The sequence below is a fragment of the Aythya ferina genome, assembly GCF_964211825.1.
Source record: "Aythya ferina genome assembly, chromosome: 9".
Classification (NCBI taxonomy): Eukaryota; Metazoa; Chordata; class Aves; order Anseriformes; family Anatidae; genus Aythya; species Aythya ferina.
The window spans coordinates 22,725,226-22,739,997 of NC_140305.1; the positions used below are offsets into that span (position 1 = coordinate 22,725,226).

At 38.3% G+C, this 14,772-nt stretch overlaps 1 protein-coding gene across 1 annotated transcript in view; it reads right to left on the minus strand.

The window, feature by feature from the left end:
• NLGN1 (neuroligin 1) overlaps positions 1–14,772 on the minus strand; it is a 423,737-nt gene that overhangs the window by 378,817 nt on the left and 30,148 nt on the right. The gene's annotated exons all lie outside the window — the stretch shown is intronic.

Genomic DNA, 14,772 nt, shown 5'->3' on the forward strand with positions numbered 1-14,772 from the left:
CAGTTTAGAGCAACAGTATGGCTAAAATCTTAAGGGGTTAAAATTTCAAGGAAAACAGTATTTACTAGCAAGGGAAATGAAAGAGCTTATTTGAATTATTTTAAAACCTATTTTGAGGCTTTGCTTTTTGTTTGTTTGTTTAAGTAATCAAAGCAAACATTATCAAGAGTTAACATCTTGAGCAAGCTTACAGAAAACCTTAAATAACTATTGAAATATTATTTTAAAGGTGCTAAATAAAAATAATGATATGCATCAGACACACTACGTATCTTTGAGAAGACATTCCTGTTCTTTGTGCCCATTGTTTTAACTGTGTGGGGTTATTTTCCTCCTCCTTTAGGTGTGAAGGGACCCTTACCGAATACCAGGAAAAGAATAAATGAAGACATTAGAATAAAGAAAACAAATATTCTAGTGCTGGGATCCTGGGGCACCTTGAGGTGATTTGTCTTTTTCACCTTACTTCAGTGATCTAGCAACTGCTCTTATTTCCCATGTTAGTATCAGGATTCAAAGATGACACATTCACACATGATATATAGTGTTTTCTCTTTAGACTCATGCAACCCATACTATTAAACAACAATGCTGTTGCTAGGTCTGCTGTGTCATAAAGTCCAATTTCCTTCTGGAATGGCAGGCAGAGTTAGAAAAAGAAGATTTCTTGGGGGCCCGATTTGTCTTCTATGTAAATCAGAAATTGCCCATTGCAGGTTTCAGGCACTGAAGCCTGTTATCCAGAAACAAAACTCTAAGATTAATATTTTGCCAGCAAGGCAAATAGGCTCTTCGTGGGGTTTTGAAAAGCTTCTGGCTTCAGCTGAGCTTTGATCAGAATCACAGGCAGCACCTCTGATGCCAGGTGCAGCTTTATGAGCAGTCCCTCGGGCACTGGGCATCAGTAATCAAATCATCTGAATCTGACATTAGATTTTTAGTAATAAGTTTTAATATGTTTAGATTTAGTGATACAGTTAAATACATTCTCATCTCTCACATCTCTACAAACACAGCTTGATGCTGTGAGCATTTATGCATGGGGCATGATCCTGCAAGGTGCTGGTGATTTACCTACCTGGCTCTCACAAAGGGCCTGGTCTTATTAACAAAATTAACACAGATCAAGTCAAGGCCCGATCTGATCTCACTCTAAATAAATATTCTGCTGCATCCTGGTTTATACCCGTATCTTAAAACTGTAACTGGCCAGTAGCTAACCCTCACCACCACCCCCTTTTTTAAAAAAAACTAAGGACTAAGGATTTTAGCTGCTTGTCTGTGAATATCATATAAAATAAAGATGTTCCAAAACTACGCAAGAGCACATGGTAGAAGACATTTTTCCTGTCTGCACTTCTCGCCACAAACAGCCCTCAAGAAGAATGTATTAAATAGACACAAACCATGCAGATGTAAATAAGTTCCAATTAATAGTATTATGCCTCGAATATGAATTTGACATAACTTACAGGTGGGTAGTCTAAGGCCTCTTAAGTTTACATCTATTCCTGTTACTACAAGTATCTTGATACTTTTCTGAAATAAAGATATCATTACTTTAAAAAAAAAAGTCTAAAAGTACAGGTACCATAATAAGAAAGAGAGGAAGCCACGGTGATTATACAATGACGTCTAAAGATATGATGATCATCAATATGGCATAAATATAATACTCAATACCAAGGCATGAAATAGCTACTCAGGCTTAAAATATAATACATTATTCGGCCTTTTAGCACTTTCTCAAATATTTTTAGTTGTCAGAAGTATTATTTCCATATCTGAGACTACTAGGTCTACTGGATGTAAAGGAGTTTTGTGATTATCCTTAAAGTGTATCTGACATTGCTATTACTGCTTTAAACTTGCTACCAGTGCATTTTTGCAGTTTCATCCTTTTAGCAGAACTGACACATATAAAAGCTTTGAAAAATCAAAGTATTAATCTCCAGAAGCATATGTGTAATGATTACTTAACCAATAGGATGGGGTGGGTTTTTTTAGTTCCTCTATGAATTGGCTCAGTAACAGTACAATATTAATAATGCTTTAGCTTATACTTTTACAACCTGTTCTCCATTTCTCCCATCTGTCGATAGACTAAAATTGTGTTTACAGAATCACTCATTTTCTAAGTTTTTTTTCCCCTATAAGGAGACTACAAAACCCCAAAAGTTGAGACTCTGCTCTGTTTTTGGTGCTGTTGATATAATTGTGAAGCAGCTCCATTGACTTGAAAAGCGTTATTTTGGTTTCATCCTGTGACAAATGAGAAAAGAATTTTCTTCTTATTACCATTCCAATTAAATACACACATTTAGTTCTGCTCACTACCTTTCTCTCTCTCTGTAGCATCCCTAGGGTCTGCTACAACATCACTAGCCCTACGTACACAAAACCCACAGCCAGTGGGGACCTGTTTTGTGAACCTGAACCTGAGTCACCTTTGGTAATACCCCTCTAGGAGGCCCAAAGGGAAGCAAGAAGGAAATAATTAGGATGTCTCAGCCATCCTTCTATCAGAAAAGCAAGATCTATGCTTCCGCTCCTCCTGCTAACCACAGATTTTAGGTTATCTGCCACCATCAGCACCCTCCCATCCACAAAGACTCCCAAGGCTGCAAACACATATGCCCGTAGAGAAGTCACTTTATGGTACTGTTTTACACAAGAATTTCTTTGCGCCATCAGGAACAGGGAAATGGAGAAGCCTGCCCTCCTCAAGACCTGCAGAGCCCGAATTCCCTCCTGCTGCATGCAGCATGTGGGAGATTGGCATAAAGAAATGAAAATCTTCACAAATAGCTCCCAGAGCTGTACCTTGGGTCACTGTTTTCAGTCTCATTCAATATACTTGCCTTAGTAAACACTGGTCTAAAAACTGTTCAAGGACCTCAGGATTTGGCCCCAAATCAATGTGTATATAAATGACTTCATTTACAACTACGTTTTTATGCCAGATTTAATGTCAACAACCTAATGGTGCATTGGATTTCATTTATATGATTTATTAATTTTTATCTAATGAACAATTTCACACGGCAATTTAGATGATTACAACTGTGAAATGTTTGCAATGAGGACCAGATCTTGCCAGCCTCGCTTGCCTGTAGTGCCACTTATATCAAAAGTAATTGAAAACAATTGTACCTTAAAAACACCAAAACAAACAAGTTTGAAAGCAGTCTACACGAGAAAAGGAAGCATAGTAGGCATTTCTGTAACTTCTGAGCCATGTGCCCCAGGGCAAAGAGGGACTTCCTGGGAGAGGCTGACTTACAGGAGGAAACAAGAAACATGTTGGCATACCCCTTTGGGTCGGGACTGCCAAACAGCAGATCTGTCCCTACAACAAAATCCCCCACTGAGTGCCATAGGAGTGGGATAAGGTTAAAGCTAAGCATCCTAAAATCTCACCTTGTCACTTTAACAACCTGAAAAATCAAAACAAGGGAACATTCCTTTAGTCAGCTACCACAGGAAACCAAGGAGCAGCTTATTTACCATAAGTTCATCTGCTGGGTAGTATGTTTTGTTTTGGGGGTAAGATGCTGCTTTCTCCTTCTGATCTTGGAAATATACTACAAAGCTTCCCATTTATAATTAATTGCATTCTTTAGATGTCTTTTGCTTAGGTGGTTAGAATATTCCCAGCACCAGTGTCCAAAAACAATTACCAGCATCGCGCTCGGTTTACTTCCAACTCCTCTTCACCCAGCAATAATTATATTTCTTTTGTGTGTTTCAGAAAACAGGGATGGTTTGCCATAAAATTAACTTGACGTGATTCAAAAAGAAATGCAAAGCATTTTATAAGGAGTCTGAGAGAGTGAGAGAGCTGCAATTGTGAACAGAGGCTTTAAATGAGAATGGGGAAGACTTGTGCTTTCAGCCGGGGGAAGCTTCATTACAAATTAAGTTTTGTTTCCTTTACTTGCTGCAGCACAATGACAGCTTTGACAGACATATGGGTTGTTTAGAATCGTAAAGGCTTTTTAGTTTAAAGTGCTTCAGGAATATATCTAGCTGCAGTATATGACGTGGGCACTTTTTATTTAGCTGTATTCCGCTAAATGTAGTTTGTAATTGGAACACCTTTCAGTCCATGCATAGGAAATATGCTTCAGTCTGCTTCTGCATTGCTGAGCTTCTCATGCAGTGGACCCTACTAAGCCTATGGACCACATACTGAGCATTTTTATGCATTTTAACACCATACATATCATTGTTATTTATTTCTATGGGAACTGGAAGATACTTGAGGCTGTCTTGTCTCTGAGCAGACAACCGAAACCACAAGGTCTTTATGTCATGTAAACCTTCTTCCAAAGAGAAAGAAAGAACAAGGTCACTCTATGCTCTTGCTTTTTACATGTTCTCTTGTTGCAGGGGTTGCAGCTTCAGGTCTGTTACAATTCTTAAGATTTGGCTTGAAAGCATCATACTCTGCCATTATGGGCCCAGCATACATCGGAACTCTTATGCATGTTACATCTTTTATTCCCCATTCCCCCACACCCTCCCAGCATCAGAACTGCGCACTTTGAGACAGATCCTGATTTCCCTTACACCATGTAATGGCCAGAGTAAAACTCTTCACTCAACTGGAATTATACTAGGTGACAAGTATGGCTGAGATCAGACTGTGGCTGCTTACAGGATCTGCAAACCAAATGGCACTCTTTCTGGCTCATGCATTAGTCACCGCCAATAATGATGCTGCAGGTTGGATGCTCCGATAGTTTAGGATGCAAAAGCAACATCATGCTCCAGATCAGAGGAAATACCGGACTTGTAAACTACTAAGTAACTAAATAACTAAACCAGGACAGAGATCAGTTTTCTTTACCCAAGCCTTCCTGGTTCTGCCAGTAGACTACAAAACACACACAAATGAAGCAATCCCCAAAGGCAGTTCAATATAAAGAAGACATCTCTGGAAAAAAAGGAGGCTGTACTGTTTCACCTCCTATCATCTGCTGCTCTGTAGCCGTACCCTTACAGCCACAGTTTATCTTACTGCTGTAATTCTTGACCCTAGTAGCAGACTGTCCTAGAACAGCATCTAAAAGGTCAATCAGAAGTTTCTCCTCAAGATGCTGTGGAGATTCAGCTGTTTTGCTGTGCTCTGGAAAGCCCTTCCAGAGCTGGTACCACCTGGCACAGGGGTGAAGGAGCAGCTGCCCTATATAGACCTCTGCACCGAAAACAGTTCTATTTGATTACCAGTGGACTAATGATGTGTTCGGAAGAAAAGAACCACAGAAATGGCTCACCCATATGAACATGGGATCCAACAGAAAAAGGACACATTAAATAAGAAATGTGAGAATGAAACAAAAGTTACACCCTGACTTTTCTTTTAAAATTTAAAAATATCTTCTGCATGAACAAGAGTCTCCTGGGTGCCAGCTTCAGAAGTAACTTAAAGAAAATTCTCATGTCATTTGTGGTTGATGTAATGTAAGAATTCTTTCTTACAGTCTTTCAGTGAGATACAGGGTAGAAAACCGGACTCCCACTCACAGGCAGATTTTTTTCCCTTTGCACACTTGTCAAAGAATGTCTTTTCCTCTTAGGATAACGAGAACCTATTCAAAGAAATTCTGTGAGCAGAGCCTTCATTCCCCCATAGCGGAACATGGGGAACAAGGGCAATATCCTCAGAGTTTCAAGGGGCTCATTAATAATCAGTTATAAACACTGCGCTTAAATAAACATATGCAAATCATGAATAACAATTCTGTAAGAATTATGTGGGGTCACACCTCACTAGGTGTTTTTCTAGCACTTTTTTATTTTCCTATTAATGAACGTGCAAAGTTGGCCTTGTAATTCTGGATTTGTAATTGAGCCTGCATTCAGCGGCAAAAGACCACATGATCTTGACAAGATTCTGCAGTGCCTCTGAACTCATTTGTACCCAGGATTGAGCTGCAGATTTTATTTTATTTTTACACAATTTTCCTATAAAATACCTGATGAGTGCTTTTGCCAGGGCACGGTTCACATTTCTCTGCCCCATCTCACAGTCTTAAGAAACCTTTCTATACATCCGAGCTCTGATAACTAACCGAGAAAAATAGCCTGCTGTTCTTACCCAGCCAAAAATTGCAGAATGTCAGAGATATAGCAGGAAGAACATTTGGCTGCTTCTGTCACTCCCAACAAAATCTCTAACATTTTGTTTTATTTAATGGCTTCACTTTTCATAAGATGATTCAAACCCCTATAGGGGACCTACATTAGTCTGCTGACATTTTTCTGCTGGTATAATTATTATGTCCTTCTACAGCCTGCTTTTCATCTGTGCAGAATTCCTCCTTTGCACAGAGGAGTTTAGTTAAAGACCTCAAGGTGAAAAACTGGAGAAGCCAGAACAGTGCTTCAGCATAAGGTAAGGTGAAGGGCAACCTATTTGGTGTAACTGTGCATGTGCTGGGATGGCTGGCAGCTGGTGGCATCAAGTAGCAGATGGACACAATGCAACTAAGAAAGAATCTTCTTACACTGAAAAAAAAAAACTAAAAATACTGGGGCTGAGAGGCTTTTTTTTTTTTTTTGTCTTTCTTTTACATTTCACTAAGCAAAATATGTTGCAGGTTTCAGCCACTTCAATAGCAGGAACGGGGGTATTTCTAACAGAGCGCATCCTGCAGTATAGGCTTGTACATCACCTCCATTAATTACAACTCATAACAATTTGATTTGAGTACTCCACACAAAGGTTTACCCCCAAGTCTGTATTTAAAGAAAGATAAACTCCATCAGAGTCTAATGTCATTATAACATACAGGGCTCCTACCAAAAGTATAGAGTTTTAAAACAATCCTACCTAGACTTGGCTGTACTTTTAAGCTGAGGTTACAGCTAGCCCCTTGAACACGTGTCTTTTTGTTACTAAGCAGGTGCAGATCTGAAATCAGAATAGAGCACTTGGGATAAAGAGAAAGCAAATCCACCTCCTCAGATTTAAAGACAATATTGCCTTGGTAACAGGTAACACATGTGAAGTACATGGTTAATTAAGGCTTCCAGTTATAACAGCGACAAAACAGAAATGAAAATGAGAAGCACTGTAGCAAAATATAGACAGTCCTTAATAGTCAGGTAACTTAAAACACATTAGTATACACCTTTAAACAACTGAAGAAACAACTGCGTGGGTCAGATGGAAACAGTGAAGAAGTGTAGAAAACAGTGGACTGGAGTGTGCTCAACAGTGCGAGAAGAGATTGTGAGGATTAAGGGGACGAGAGGATGGAGTTATCTGAAGCCAAATCTGAAGCTCTTTTAAAGAAAGAATGCGATTACATCCAGAGTTTTTAACTCTGACCACTGTCATTATGAAGAAGAGCAACACACCAACCTGGAACAGGCACAGACACCGGTGCTGAACACCCATCATTCATCTTCCCTTACCAAAGAACTCTGACCTTACCTGCTCCATTTGGAAAAAAAATCTATGAGATGTGACCACAAGGATAAGCGTTATGGAACTGAAATAGGGTCTCTTAATCACTTAAGGGACCACTTTGATAGCAAAAAAAAAAAAAAAAAAAAATGGAATATGAAAAACAAACATAAATAACACAGTATAAAGCAGACCCAGTTTACACAGTGGACAATAGAGCTCACTAAAAATAAAGATTGAAGAAAAGGCCAGTGACTTTTCCATAAATGTTAAAATCTAGACAATACTTCAATAAAGGAGTTTAAAAATCTAAAAGCATATGCAACCTAAAAAAAGGGGGAAGGTCTATCTACTGGGCAAATTACTGTATATGAAAATGGCATCGTATTCATAGCAGACAGATCTCTGACTCACAATTAGTAACTTTCAACAAGGATGAAATAAGTAACTTTTTAAAGCTCTGATTAAATGGGATGCCTTGAAATAGAAAATATTTCCATGTATGATATGCGATGTCTATCTCAAACTAGAAAACATGACTTAATCCTTTTTCAAAGAAGTTTTCTTTCTTTTTTAATTACAGAAGCATCAAATTCAATTCGTATGACACATCATTTATGACACAGGTGAATGTATTCCTGCATAGAGCACTACCACTAGGCATAGGTACTGGTCCACTCAAACAGCCATTTGTGCAGATCCATTTGCATAGCAGAAAGCTGAATCTCATGCCACGGCAGTGCTAACTGACAGATTTAGCCCACTGTTGACAAGCCGAAGAAAATTATGTACTTTCATTCCCTCTTTAGGCATGTTTGCTTTCAAATATTGCAGTGACACTTGTGAATGGTGCCATGCAATTATGGACTGCAAGGACTTTTATGTGTGTAGGGCTATATAGCGCAAGGAGCAGCACAGTCACTTAACACACACCCATAATAGTGTTTTAATCCAGTTTGGGGCAAGACTAAGTCAAAGGGGAAAATGAATTAGATACCTAAAGACTTACAGATTTTGATTTGCACAGTGTTTTTGTTACTTGGCAAAAAGAATGATAATAAATACCAAATTCACAGAAATCTGAGCAGGATTAATTGTTTTTTTGCAGAGTGTAATGGCATGTGGTCATAGGCATTATTGATAGTTCTGGGGTTAAGCTAAATTTGACCCAGTAACCTACAGTTGAAAGACAGAATCAATCTATAATCACAAATCTTTCAAGACAGCCAACTAGCTTCAGATGCTATCAGAGTCATGGTGACAAAGCATCAGCCACATTCCCCTTCTCTGGACAATTTATACAACTCTACAACAGTGCTTTTCAGTAAACACAGAAATCTAGGTATTGATCACTTGTAATGCTTAATTCAGTTTTGAGAGGAAATGGTCTACATTTCATGGATACATTTCATTAAAAGACCATTTATTCATTTTGCATTTTGTAAATACTTTAGGAAAGAGATACTCAATGCAAGCTCTCAGCGTAGCATGATGAATTATAAGATTTGTTGCCAGTCTCCAGCAAAATGTGAGCAAAATGATGTTACAACACGATGGTCTCCTAATATATTTAATAGAATCATGGGAAAATAGGGTAAAAATGGACCCAGAAATGTAATCTTGGGTATCTCCTTGCCTTAAGGAAGGCTCAACTATATTTACATCACATCTGACAAAAGTTTATCTAACCCAATCCTTAAAGATCTCTCATGACACTACAGCCAGCTCAGAAAATCTATTCCAATGTTGCATTATTTGCATCATCAGAAACTTATGGGGTTTGTGGGTTTTTTTGTGTTTTTTTTTTTTCTTTTTTTTTTTTTTGTCTCTTGTTTCTCCTAATGTCTAGTCTGAATCGTCCTTGCTACAGGTTATGATCATTATCAGCTGGAATATAGAAAACAGCTTAGACACGCCCCCCTTTTTTCTTTTTTTTTTTTTCCCAAGACCCTTAAACTTTTCAGAAGCTATGCATCATCATCTCTTCCCCCCATCAACTTTCCCTTCCTCCATCCTCTAAGCTCCTCTTGATTTGTGTCACTCCATTCATTCAGTCTTTATGTATGTTGTTTACTGGGCTCTGATCTTTCTTGCTGCTGGTCCGTGCCTTCCTTTAAGCACAGTGTCCAGAACTGAACGTTGTACATTCAGCTGAGCTTTTACCAGTATGAGTTACTTGTACCTGTAAGAGATAACTAAGCTGTGCATGTCAAAGCCTTGACGTGTCGGCCTCTTTTGTGCAGGTGTCAGCTTGGCCAAGACCATTTGAGTCATGACCCAGTGCAACTTCTACATTGTCTCCAAAGACAAGCCATCCCCCATTTTCAAGTGAACTATCGATAACAAGCTTGAACACATAAAACCAGTTAGTCTCGCACTCTGTCAACCATGGCTCCAGCCTTTCCCTACCCGGCCTGTGACAGCCATATAAAAAGTCAGGCCAACCTCAGAGAAGCTTTGACATATCTAACACCTACAGCTTCTTGCCTGACCGCAGAACCTGCTGCTCTACTGTAAAAGGAAATTAGACTCATTCTATGTGATGTGTTCTCAGTAAACCCACACTAGCTGTTATGCATTTCCTTGGCATGTTAGAGTTGCTTATGAGTATTTTAATTATTTATTCTAGATAATTTTATTTTTTTTTTTTTGAGAGAGAGTTGAGGCTGAGCTGCACCACTATGATTGCTTTTTGCTGGTTTTCTAGTACCTTCTGCTAGTTTGTTAGACCCGATGACTAACAGCTAAAACATCACTACACAACATTTTTTTTGCTGCCCTTGAAAAAAAAGTTCAGCATGACCAGCTGATCTGAAAGTTCTGACCTTCTAATCTATGAAATTCTTTTTGCCTCCCTCTTCCTTTTTCCAAAGATTGTGAACTCCATCATTTTGCAGCTGCAAAGTAACTTTTTTCCTGACCTTCCTGAACAAGATTTATCCCTTTCCTATCAATATTCCAGCATATCCCATCAAGATTCTGCTGCAGTAAGTCAAGATCTTAATGTGTGTTAAAAATTCTGTGGATAGACCTCGTGCAGGCAGCAAAATCAGATGTTCAGGCACGAGCAAATGTGGAATGAGAAGGGAAAAGATGAGAGGAAAAGGTTTGGAAATTAGAGGTTTTGCCACTCTGAAGAGGAAACAAATATCTAGTACGTGTAGGATATTGGAATGACATGAGCCATGTTTTGCAGTAATGGCCAGAGGAAGATTGTCACCAAATATATACATGGACACAGCTTGTTATATGATGTGTCTAGAAGGGTGTGCAGAGCCCTGTGGCAGCACAAAAATACATCTTCAACTAGAGCCAGTGAGAAAATCTCTAAGAAGTTTTGTATACACAGCTGGGCAGTGGCTGCACTGTAACATAGTTATGCTACACAAACCTTTATGCCAACTCCTGGTTTTGCTTTAATTTTCTTAGCATTGCCCTCTTTTCAAGTTTTGCATTCGAGATTTATGGAATCATTTATGATGAATCATTGCCTATTTAATAGCTCCAGTACTGAGGCACTGTTAATGATTAATGAATTTGCTTTAAAGTTCTAGCCCACATGCATACAATCAACAATAACTATTTTATGCATATACATGTGCTTAGAAGCTTAGTAAGAAGTCAGTAATGAACAAGACCCTGATCTACGCTTCACAAATTCACCCATGACCAGGGACTTTCCCCCATCCCTATTCCTATAGCTTCTATATTTTATGCCTTCTCCTGTTTTAATAGCATAGCTGTAAAGCGCCTTGGGACTTCATAGAAAAACACTATCAACATTCATACTATTAAAGGCATAACAGGTTATTGTAAAATTTATTTACTTGCTATTTAAAAGTTGAAATGAATCATATTCCCAGGTTCAGAGTGACACAGGCATCAAATCTAGCAAGCTGTGATAGATCAAGCAGAAGATAACAGCAGCCACAGCTGAGAAAGCCACCCTGTCTGTATCTCAGCTTTCCTTAAAGCAGGAGAGCAGCAAGCAGCAGCACCCCCACTTCCAGAGAACTGCTGGTGAACCTATGCAGAAACACATTCACTACCTTCATTCCTTGTTTAAGCTATACTCCAAAACACCACAGCATGTAAAGCCATGTAACAATCTACTTCCATGCTCATGTTCTGGTTTTGCTACAATTGGGCTGCCAGAAAATCAAGAGATTTTTATGCTGAATGTATTACCAGCAAACTGGTTTATAAGGAAAAAGCATTACCCTTCACCAAAGCCTCCAGCCCAGCAGGAACCAGCATTAACGTCACCAGCAAATGAGTCTACAGCTTAAAAGGTAGTACAAAAATCTTGTTTTTTCCTCTGCCTTACAGGGAGGGAAATTTAGGTGAAAACTAGGTGAAGACTTCACGTCAATGATCTCATAGCAGCTATGTCAGGGAAGGAGATTTTGTGGAGAAAATAAACAAGATCATGGGTCATCTCCTGACAAATGTGTAGGGAGATGAACTGCCTACAAGTTTGCAATACGCTGGAACACATATGTCAAAGAGGAAGTTAATTCCATGAACACATTTTAAAGTCACTACATCTTAGCACTTAATTTATTTCCATACTCAGCCACAATTTATTTATAATACTAATAAATATGATGCATTAGGAAAAGCAGGTCAACATAAATTATTCTTCAATCTACAACCGCATCAAGAAGTAGATGAACATGTATTCTTAGCTTTACACACTTTCTATGTCAGTTACCTTGGCGATTTGATGAACATATTTTGTGGGCTACCAACTGTTTTTCCTGCATTTTTTTTTCAAACCATAATTGAGTTTCCTTTATAATTGAAGGATGAGGAACAGGCTAGAGAAGTTAGAGTCAACTTCAATTTGTTTGAGATCTGGAATCAAAGAAAACATAGCCTACAGTCCACGGTCATTTCTGTCAAGTTCGAAAAACTGTATTTTCCCATTTGGAAAGGGAATTGTTGATACAGTCACCTGCAAGATTTAAAGTCTATTCTCTGTCAAAAGGCCCAGTGCTTCTTCCACTGAAATCAATGACAAAGCTGAAAGAAAGCTCTTCTCTCTGCAGTCTCTATCCATGGGGCCAGAGATGAAAGAATGCTCAGGCTTTGCTTCTCTCTACAATCATTGGCTGGAAAGAAATCTTGGAAGATGAGCACCAGAACTTTGACTCTCCATCTTTCCTTTAGCAGATGATTTATTTTAAGTGAATTCAGCATATTTAATAATATAGTTAAAATATTAACCTATAAACAGACCAGGATTTTCCTCTTCTCCTGAGTTTGATCCCGTGAGTATTTTTGTTGTTGTTGTTTTTTTGTTGTTCCCCCCCCCCCCCCCCCCCCCCCCCCCCCCAGGGAACAGGACTTCCTACAAAAACTTGAGAAGCTCCTTGCATTCACTTGTTCTGAAAATAAATCATTCCAAAAGCCCTTTCCAAAAAAAACCCTTAAACCCAGGATCTAATTCTGAAAGAAGGAAGATAGTCTAGTTGGCTTTCCTAAAGACATAAATTTTATTTCAGCCTCTGTTATATGAAAATTCCAGGTGTCTGACCAAGCACTAGTTTTCTTTTAGTCATTCAAACTAGAAGGTGCCACTGAAACCAAACTTTTTTGATGCTTTATTCTTACTTCACATTTTCAGCATTCAAGAAGTTTGATATATGAAAACAAGCACTGAACTTCCCTCAAAAGCATGGACAGCAAGAAAAAAAATATAGCACTAAAGCAGAAATACAGTTGGTTTATCCACTGCAGGATTATGCTGGTTTTGAAAAATGTCATTTTAAAATGAATTGTGAAATGTTATTGTATACAAAAATATACTCCTTGTCCATCTTTCACTCCTTTGGATGAGCCCTTCCACTTTACCAATATCAAAGGATTGGTTCATAACCAATTCCTGTGTTGTTGTTTTTTTTTTCTTTGTTTTTGTTTTGTTTTGTTTGTTTGTTTATTCTCCTTTTTGTTACCAGCAAAGCCTTGCTATCATATTTTCAGAGTGTGCTTTGAGAAAACATCTTCCTTACTGGCCAGCTTTTTTAAGAAGGAAAATGGCAGTGAAAAGCCGTACTGCTTAAAGCATGGGAAGCTGTAAAAAGAAAAAGAGACAGACATTTCTTCAACTAGCAGAGAAGAATCATTCCTTTTACTGAAAAAAAAAAAAAAATACTGCATGAAATTCAGTGATCTCTGTTACATGGAACATCAATCTAAGAAGTCAAGACAGTCCCTCTACCTGAAAAACAGTCTGTAGTTCAACGAATAATCAAATCGTCAAAATTGAGTTACAGCATGTCCTGCTATCACCACTAATTCTTTTCTGCATGGCTTCTTGTCAACTGTTTGCTTCTGTCTTTCCTGCTGGCCTGTTCAAAAGTGAACGTCTCCATGCCAAAGCTCAGATGAGATTTTTCACTTTCCAGGGAGCCTTTCATGGAGATTCCTCAGAATAACGGAATCCATTTTCAGAACAAATTTTGAACAAGAATTTAGACCTTTTTCGGTGCTTGATCTCATCTGTGTCCATGACCCAAATACTACCCAATTACAAACCCAACACCTCAATAAGAAATTAAGCATACTTTACCATTAATTAATGACTGAGATATAAATACAGTCCTTTCAGCACACCAGAGAGTGAATACAAGCACAGAACGTGCCATAAAGATAAATCACACAGCTAAGTCAGCAAATTAGGAAAAAATACAGAGGATATTAGTGTTCAGATGATAAAGTCCCTGGAATGAATTTTTAAGGTGTTTAAACTTATGACATTTATGACATCAAAGGCAAACTATCACAACTGCAGGGAAAGTAAATAGCAGGAACTGACAAAGCTTGTCTACAACTCATTAATTCTAGATAGTACAAAAAACAGATTCATTATGGAATCTCGGAGAGCAAACAGATATAGATGTCTGAAAGAAGGAATCTTCCCTAGCTGATGCCTAAACAGACAGGCAGTTGAATAAAAAAGCAAAGCAAGGGGTCTGATACATATTCTACACAGAAATCCATTACAGTTGCAAATATATTTCACAGTGACAGATAAAAAATGGAGAAAAGCACAAACCTACAAATCATGTTAAGTATTATTGAATTAGTCTGAGATTTCAAAGGGGGGAAAATGAAGTAAAAAATAAATAAATAAAGCTCTTGTTTTGTCCTCTCAGTATCAATACAGTCTTTAAGGGACAGAAAACAGGCCAACTGATGTCTACTTTCCTAGTCTGGACTAACACACCAGGTACTATTGATTTCCATCAGCAAATTAAAAGATGTAAATTTATAAGCCCTGTGTCCTTACTGGTCAATTCTGACCCTTTTTCCTTCATCAAGCATCTGCTCATATAAATACTTTCTGTCCA